Consider the following 7,500-nt stretch of genomic DNA (forward strand, 5'->3'; position numbering starts at 1 on the left):
ACCAGCGACACTTAGAATATTTTTGGAGCAGTACAAATCAGTAACCACTGACACTTAGAATATTTTTGAAGCAGTACAAATCAGTAACCAGCGACACTTAGAATATTTTTGAAGCAGTACAAATCAGTAACCACTGACACTTAGAATATTTTTGGAGCAGTACAAATCAGTAACCACTGACACTTAGAATATTTTTGAAGCAGTACAAATCAGTAACCAGCGACACTTAGAATATTTTTGAAGCAGTACAAATCAGTAACCAGCGACACTTAGAATATTTTTCAGACAGTACAAAACAGTAACCAGCGACACATAGAATATTTGTCAGTCAGTACAAATCAGTAACCAGCGACACTTAGAATATTTTTCAGCAGTACAAATCAGTAACCAGCGACACTTAGAATATTTTTGGAGCAGTACAAATCAGTAACCAGCGACACTTAGAATATTTTTCAGCAGTACAAATCAGTAACCAGCGACACTTAGAATATTTTTGAAGCAGTACAAATCAGTAACCGGCGACACTTAGAATATTTTTGAAGCAGTCGCCTTCGAGGGGGGACTGCCCTCTGAGTTCATGCCGAATTTGGTGAATTTCCTATGTCGGGAAGTGGTCCAAATGGTGATGGGGTTGAATCTGACAGCTCATACCGACCTTGAGGCTTCCAAGCCGGCTGGCCCGTCCGGATTTGACCCGGCGGTTAGAAAATTTTTGAGCAGTACAAATCAGTAACCAGCGACACTTAGAATATTTTTCAGTCAGTACAAATCAGTAACCAGCGACACTTAGAATATTTTTGACGCAGTACAAATCAGTAACCACTGACACTTAGAATATTTTTGAAGCAGTACAAATCAGTAACCAGCGACACTTAGAATATTTTTGAAGCAGTACAAATCAGTAACCGCTGACACTTAGAATATTTTTGAAGCAGTACAAATCAGTAACCAGCGACACTTAGAATATTTTTGGAGCATTACAAATCAGTAACCAGCGACACTTAGAATATTTTTGGAGCAGTACAAATCAGTAACCACTGACACTTAGAATATTTTTGAGTCAGTACAAATCAGTAACCAGCGACACTTAGAATATTTTTCAGTCAGTACAAATCAGTAACCAGCGACACTTAGAATATTTTTGAGTCAGTACAAATCAGTAACCAGTGACACTTAGAATATTTTTGGAGCAGTACAAATCAGTAACCAGCGACACTTAGAATATTTTTGAAGCAGTACAAATCAGTAACCAAGTGCATTTTTGAATTGGTTACTGATTTCTCCGTTGAAGTTGGGGCTGCGGTTGGCTTCAGTTAGTGGTGGGGGCTTAATTTTCGCCGAGGGGAGCGTGTCCCGGTAGTGTCTCCGAGGAAGTGGTACCTATTGAAGGGGGTGTTTCTGAATTTGGGCCCTTTTTGAGTGGCATTGCCGGATGGGTTTTGTGTTGAAGGCTTCCAAATCGGGTAGCTCAGCCGGATTTGACCCGGCGGTTCTACCGACTGTCACGCCTTCGAGGGGGGACTGTTGTCTAAGTTCAGGCCGAATTTGGTGAATTTCCTAAGTCGGGAAGTGGTCCCAACGGGTTTGGGAGTGAACCTAACTGCTCATACCAACTTTGAGGCTTTGGGGCCGGGTAGCACAGTCGGATTTGACCCGGCGGTTCTGCCGAATGCCTGGCCTTCGAGGGGGGCCTGCCCTCTGAGTTCAGGCCGAATTTGGTGAATTTCCTAAGTCGGGAAGTGGTCCAAACGGGGATGGGAGTGAACCTGACAGCTCATACCGACTTTGGGGCTTCCAAGCCGGGTAGCTCAACCGGATTTGATCCGGCGGTTCTAGCGACTGCCACGGCTTCGAGGGGGGACTGTTGTCTAAGTTCAGGCCGAATTTGGTGAATTTCCCGAGTCGGGAAGTGGTCCAAACGGGGATGGGAGTGAACCTGACAGCTCTTACCGACATTGAGGCTTCGGGGCCGGGTAGCTCAGTCGGATTTGACCCGGCGATTCTGCCGACTTCCACGCCTTCGAGCGGGGACTCTCCTCTAAGTTCAGGCCGAATTTGGTGAATTTCCTAAGTCGGGAAGTGGTCCAAACGGGGATGGGAGTGAACCTAACTGCTCATACCAACTTTGAGGCTTTGGGGCCGGGTAGCACAGTCGGATTTGACCCGGCGGTTCTGCCGAATGCCTGGCCTTCGAGGGGGGCCTGCCCTCTGAGTTCAGGCCGAATTTGGTGATTTTCCTAAGTCGGGAAGTGGTCCAAACGGGGATGGGAGTGAACCTGACAGCTCATACCGACTTTGGGGCTTCCAAGCCGGGTAGCTCAACCGGATTTGATCGGCGGTTCTAGCGACTGCCACGGCTTCGAGGGGGGACTGTTGTCTAAGTTCAGGCCGAATTTGGTGAATTTCCCGAGTCGGGAAGTGGTCCAAACGGGGATGGGAGTGAACCTGACAGCTCTTACCGACATTGAGGCTTCGGGGCCGGGTAGCTCAGTCGGATTTGACCCGGCGATTCTGCCGACTTCCACGCCTTCGAGCGGGGACTCTCCTCTAAGTTCAGGCCGAATTTGGTGAATTTCCTAAGTCGGGAAGTGGTCCAAACGGGGATGGGAGTGAACCTGACAGCTCTTACCGACTTTGGGGCTTCCAAGCCGGGTAGCTCAACCGGATTTGATCCGGCGGTTCTAGCGACTGCCACGGCTTCGAGGGGGGACTGTTGTCTAAGTTCAGGCCGAATTTGGTGAATTTCCCGAGTCGGGAAGTGGTCCAAACGGGGATGGGAGTGAACCTGACAGCTCTTACCGACATTGAGGCTTCGGGGCCGGGTAGCTCAGTCGGATTTGACCCGGCGATTCTGCCGACTTCCACGCCTTCGAGCGGGGACTCTCCTCTAAGTTCAGGCCGAATTTGGTGAATTTCCTAAGTCGGGAAGTGGTCCAAACGGGGATGGGAGTGAACCTAACTGCTCATACCAACTTTGAGGCTTTGGGGCCGGGTAGCACAGTCGGATTTGACCCGGCGGTTCTGCCGAATGCCTGGCCTTCGAGGGGGGCCTGCCCTCTGAGTTCAGGCCGAATTTGGTGATTTTCCTAAGTCGGGAAGTGGTCCAAACGGGGATGGGAGTGAACCTGACAGCTCATACCGACTTTGGGGCTTCCAAGCCGGGTAGCTCAACCGGATTTGATCCGGCGGTTCTAGCGACTGCCACGGCTTCGAGGGGGGACTGTTGTCTAAGTTCAGGCCGAATTTGGTGAATTTCCCGAGTCGGGAAGTGGTCCAAACGGGGATGGGAGTGAACCTGACAGCTCTTACCGACATTGAGGCTTCGGGGCCGGGTAGCTCAGTCGGATTTGACCCGGCGATTCTGCCGACTTCCACGCCTTCGAGCGGGGACTCTCCTCTAAGTTCAGGCCGAATTTGGTGAATTTCCTCAGTCGGGAAGTGGTCCAAACGGGGATGGGAGTGAACCTGACAGCTCTTACCGACTTTGGGGCTTCCAAGCCGGGTAGCTCAACCGGATTTGATCCGGCGGTTCTAGCGACTGTCACGCCTTCGAGGGGGGACTGTTGTATAAGTTCAGGCCGAATTTGGTGAATTTCCCGAGTCGGGAAGTGGTCCAAACGGGGATGGGAGTGAACCTGACAGCTCTTACCGACTTTGGGGCTTCCAAGCCGGGTAGCTCAACCGGATTTGATCCGGCGGTTCTGCCGACTGTCACGCCTTCGAGGGGGGACTGTTGTATAAGTTCAGGCCGAATTTGGTGAATTTCCCGAGTCGGGAAGTGGTCCAAACGGGGATGGGAGTGAACCTGACAGCTCTTACCGACTTTGAGGCTTCGGGGCCGGGTAGCTCAGCCGGATTTGATCCGGCGGTTCTGCCGACAGTCACGCCTTCGAGGGGGGACTGTCCTCTGAGTTCAGGCCGAATTTGGTGAATTTCCCGAGTCGGGAAGTGGTCCAAACGGGGATGGGAGTGAACCTGACAGCTCATACCGACTTTGAGGCTTCCAAGCCGGGTAGCTCAGCCGGATTTGACCCGGCGATTCTGCCGACTTCCACGCCTTCGAGGGGGGACTGCCCTCTGAGTTCAGGCCGAATTTGGTGCATTTCCCGAGTCGGGAAGTGGTCTCTGTCACAACGGGGGCAAGTGTCTGAAGAGGTAAAGTGAGTAACCAGCACAGCTTAGGGAAGGGTTCCAAAGTTCTCAACAATGTGAATTCGGTTACCAGGAAAGCTTAGGAAAGCTGCCTGACTGTCCCAAACGAATGAACTGCAAAACTTAGGGAACATGCCCGAAGATGCTTAAAAGTGTGAAATCAGTAAGCAGGAAAGCATAGGAAAGTGCCTGAAAGTGCTAAATGAGTAACATGAAAAACGTAGAAAAATGCCCGAAAATGTTTAAAAGTGTGAACTCAGTAACCAGCAAAACTTAGTAAAACGTTGGAAAAGCAGAAATGAGTAACCAGAAAAACTTAGAAAAATGTTTGAAAATGAGAAATGAGTAACCAGAAAAACTTAGAAAAATGTTTGAAAATGAGAAATGAGTAACCAAGAAAACTTAGAAAAATGCCCAAAAAGAAGAAATCAGTAACCAGAAAAACTTAGAAAAATGTTTGAAAATGAGAAATGAGTAACCAGAAAAACTTAGAAAAATGTTTGAAAATGAGAAATGAGTAACCAAGAAAACTTAGAAAAATGCCCAAAAAGAAGAAATCAGTAACCAGAAAAACTTAGAAAAATGTTTGAAAATGAGAAATGAGTAACCAAGAAAACTTAGAAAAATGTTTGAAAATGAGAAATGAGTAACCAAGAAAACTTAGAAAAATGCCCAAAAAGAAGAAATCAGTAACCAGAACAACTTAGAAAAATGTTTGAAAATGAGAAATGAGTAACCAAGAAAACTTAGAAAAATGCCCAAAAAGAAGAAATCAGTAACCAGAAAAACTTAGAAAAATGTTTGAAAATGAGAAATGAGTAACCAGAAAAACTTAGAAAAATGTTTGAAAATGAGAAATGAGTAACCAAGAAAACTTAGAAAAATGCCCAAAAAGAAGAAATCAGTAACCAGAAAAACTTAGAAAAATGTTTGAAAATGAGAAATGAGTAACCAAGAAAACTTAGAAAAATGCCCGAAAAGAAGAAATCAGTAACCAGAAAAACTTAGAAAAATTTTCGGCCAAGTGTGAAAAATATTCTAAGTGTCAGCGGAGGAAAATGCCGAAGCATCGGGAAAGATTCAAAAACTCATGCCGAACATGAGTTCCGAAGTGCCGGAGGAACTGGGCGAATTGAGCCCGGCGGTTGGCCAGATGTCGTTTTGAGTCTGCAGCCCGAAAACTTTAACTTTGTCTGCCGCGGAAGTCTGGACCGGGAAAAATCCAAACGGTTTTGCCGGGTTCGAGTTCCAGAGCGAAGCAGTCGAATTTGAAATTCAGACCCATTCAGTGCCACTTGACATTGTGACACAGTGAGGTTGGCGGGGTACCCGGAGATTTCTGGGAACACGATTTTTAGAACAAAATGGCGGCGCGGGACCACTTTGAAAGGCATCCGAAAAACGGTTCCGCGGGCAGAGCACTTGAATGACAGGCCTGTGTGCATGCCCAAGAGCTCTCGGAAGTCTAATTTTTGACACTTTGTCAAATTTTCGACAGACTTACCCAACTCTTGCTGCCTGTTCTAAGAATCAGTCAGAGGCCTGTGCGGCGGTCTCTTGACACTTTGGAGGGCGGGCAAACCCCACGTTGACTCCGGCCGTCCCTCCAAAAGGCACTTGCTATTGGGGGAAAGGATTGCAAGTAGCCTGGTTCCCGTGGGAGCGGCCAGGAAGGGTGCAGGCTGGCCCTTGCCTGAGCATTCCCAAAACCCTCTTCCGCTGAGAGCAGACCTCGCACGCCGCACTACCGGCTCTGGGAGTGGTTGGCCGCTATTGTACATAGTCCGGTCCTTCCTCTGCCACCCGGCAAGTGCGATGGCTCTGCCGCCCTGCGGTGCTCGTCACCCAGGTTTGGGGAACACGATACTTAGAACATGTTGGCGGCTCGGGACCTGCAGGCGAAAGGGGCCCCGTGGTGCTGAGCACATCGACCTCGGGTCTCAGTGCAAGCCGGAGAGTTCGCGGAAGTCTTAAAAGATTTTGACATCTGCTCAATTCTTTGACAGGCTTGCCTGACTCTTTCCGTCCGTTCTAAGAATCAGTCGGAGGCCGGGGCGGGGACGGTCTCTTGACACACGGAGGGTTGGCTTCCCTCCTCAGGTGTTTGTGTCGAAAATGAAGGCGAGAGATGCAAGCGTCCTGGTTCCCCTGGGTGCTGCCAGCAAGGGTGCAGGCTGACCCTTGCCTGAGCACTCCCAAAAGCCTCTTAAGCTGAGAGCAGGCGCCGCACTACCGGCTCTGGGAGTCGTTGGCCGCTATTGTACATAGTCCGGTCCTTCCTCTGCCACCCGGCAAGTGCGATGGCTCTGCCTCCCTGCGGTGCTCGTCACCCAGGTTTGGGGAACACGATACTTAGAACATGTTGGCGGCTCGGGACCTGCAGGCGAAGGGGGCCCCGTGGTGCTGAGCACATCGACCTCGCGTCTCAGTGCAAGCCGGAGAGTTCGCGGAAGTCTTAACAGGCTTGCCTGACTCTTTCCGTCCGTTCTAAGAATCAGTCGGAGGCCGGGGCGGGGACGGTCTCTTGACACACGGAGGGTTGGCTTCCCTCCTCAGGCGTTTGTGTCGAAAATGAAGGCGAGAGATGCAAGCGTCCTGGTTCCCCTGGGTGCTGCCAGCAAGGGTGCAGGCTGACCCTTGCCTGAGCACTCCCAAAAGCCTCTTAGGCGGAGAGCAGGCGCCGCACTACCGGCTCTGGGAGTCGTTGGCCGCTATTGTACATAGTCCGGTCCTTCCTCTGCCACCCGGCAAGTGCGATGGCTCTGCCTCCCTGCGGTGCCCGTCACCCAGGTTTGGAGAACACGATACTTAGAACATGTTGGCGGCTCGGGACCTGCAGGCGAAAGGGGCCCCGTGGTGCTGAGCACATCGACCTCGCGTCTCAGTGCAAGCCGGAGAGTTCGCGGAAGTCTTAACAGGCTTGCCTGACTCTTTCCGTCCGTTCTAAGAATCAGTCGGAGGCCGGGGCGGGGACGGTCTCTTGACACACGGAGGGTTGGCTTCCCTCCTCAGGCGTTTGTGTCGAAAATGAAGGCGAGAGATGCAAGCGTCCTGGTTCCCCTGGGTGCTGCCAGCAAGGGTGCAGGCTGACCCTTGCCTGAGCACTCCCAGAAGCCTCTTAGGCTGAGAGCAGACGCCGCACTACCGGCTCTGGGAGTCGTTGGCCGCTATTGTACATAGTCCGGTCCTTCCTCTGCCACCCGGCAAGTGCGATGGCTCTGCCTCCCTGCGGTGCCCGTCACCCAGGTTTGGAGAACACGATACTAAGAACATGTTGGCGGCTCGGGACCTGCAGGCGAAAGGGGCCCCGTGGTGCTTAGCACATCGACCTCGCGTCTCAGTGCAAGC

This window comes from Hemiscyllium ocellatum, assembly GCF_020745735.1.
Source record: "Hemiscyllium ocellatum isolate sHemOce1 chromosome 15 unlocalized genomic scaffold, sHemOce1.pat.X.cur. SUPER_15_unloc_14, whole genome shotgun sequence".
Classification (NCBI taxonomy): domain Eukaryota; kingdom Metazoa; phylum Chordata; class Chondrichthyes; order Orectolobiformes; family Hemiscylliidae; genus Hemiscyllium; species Hemiscyllium ocellatum.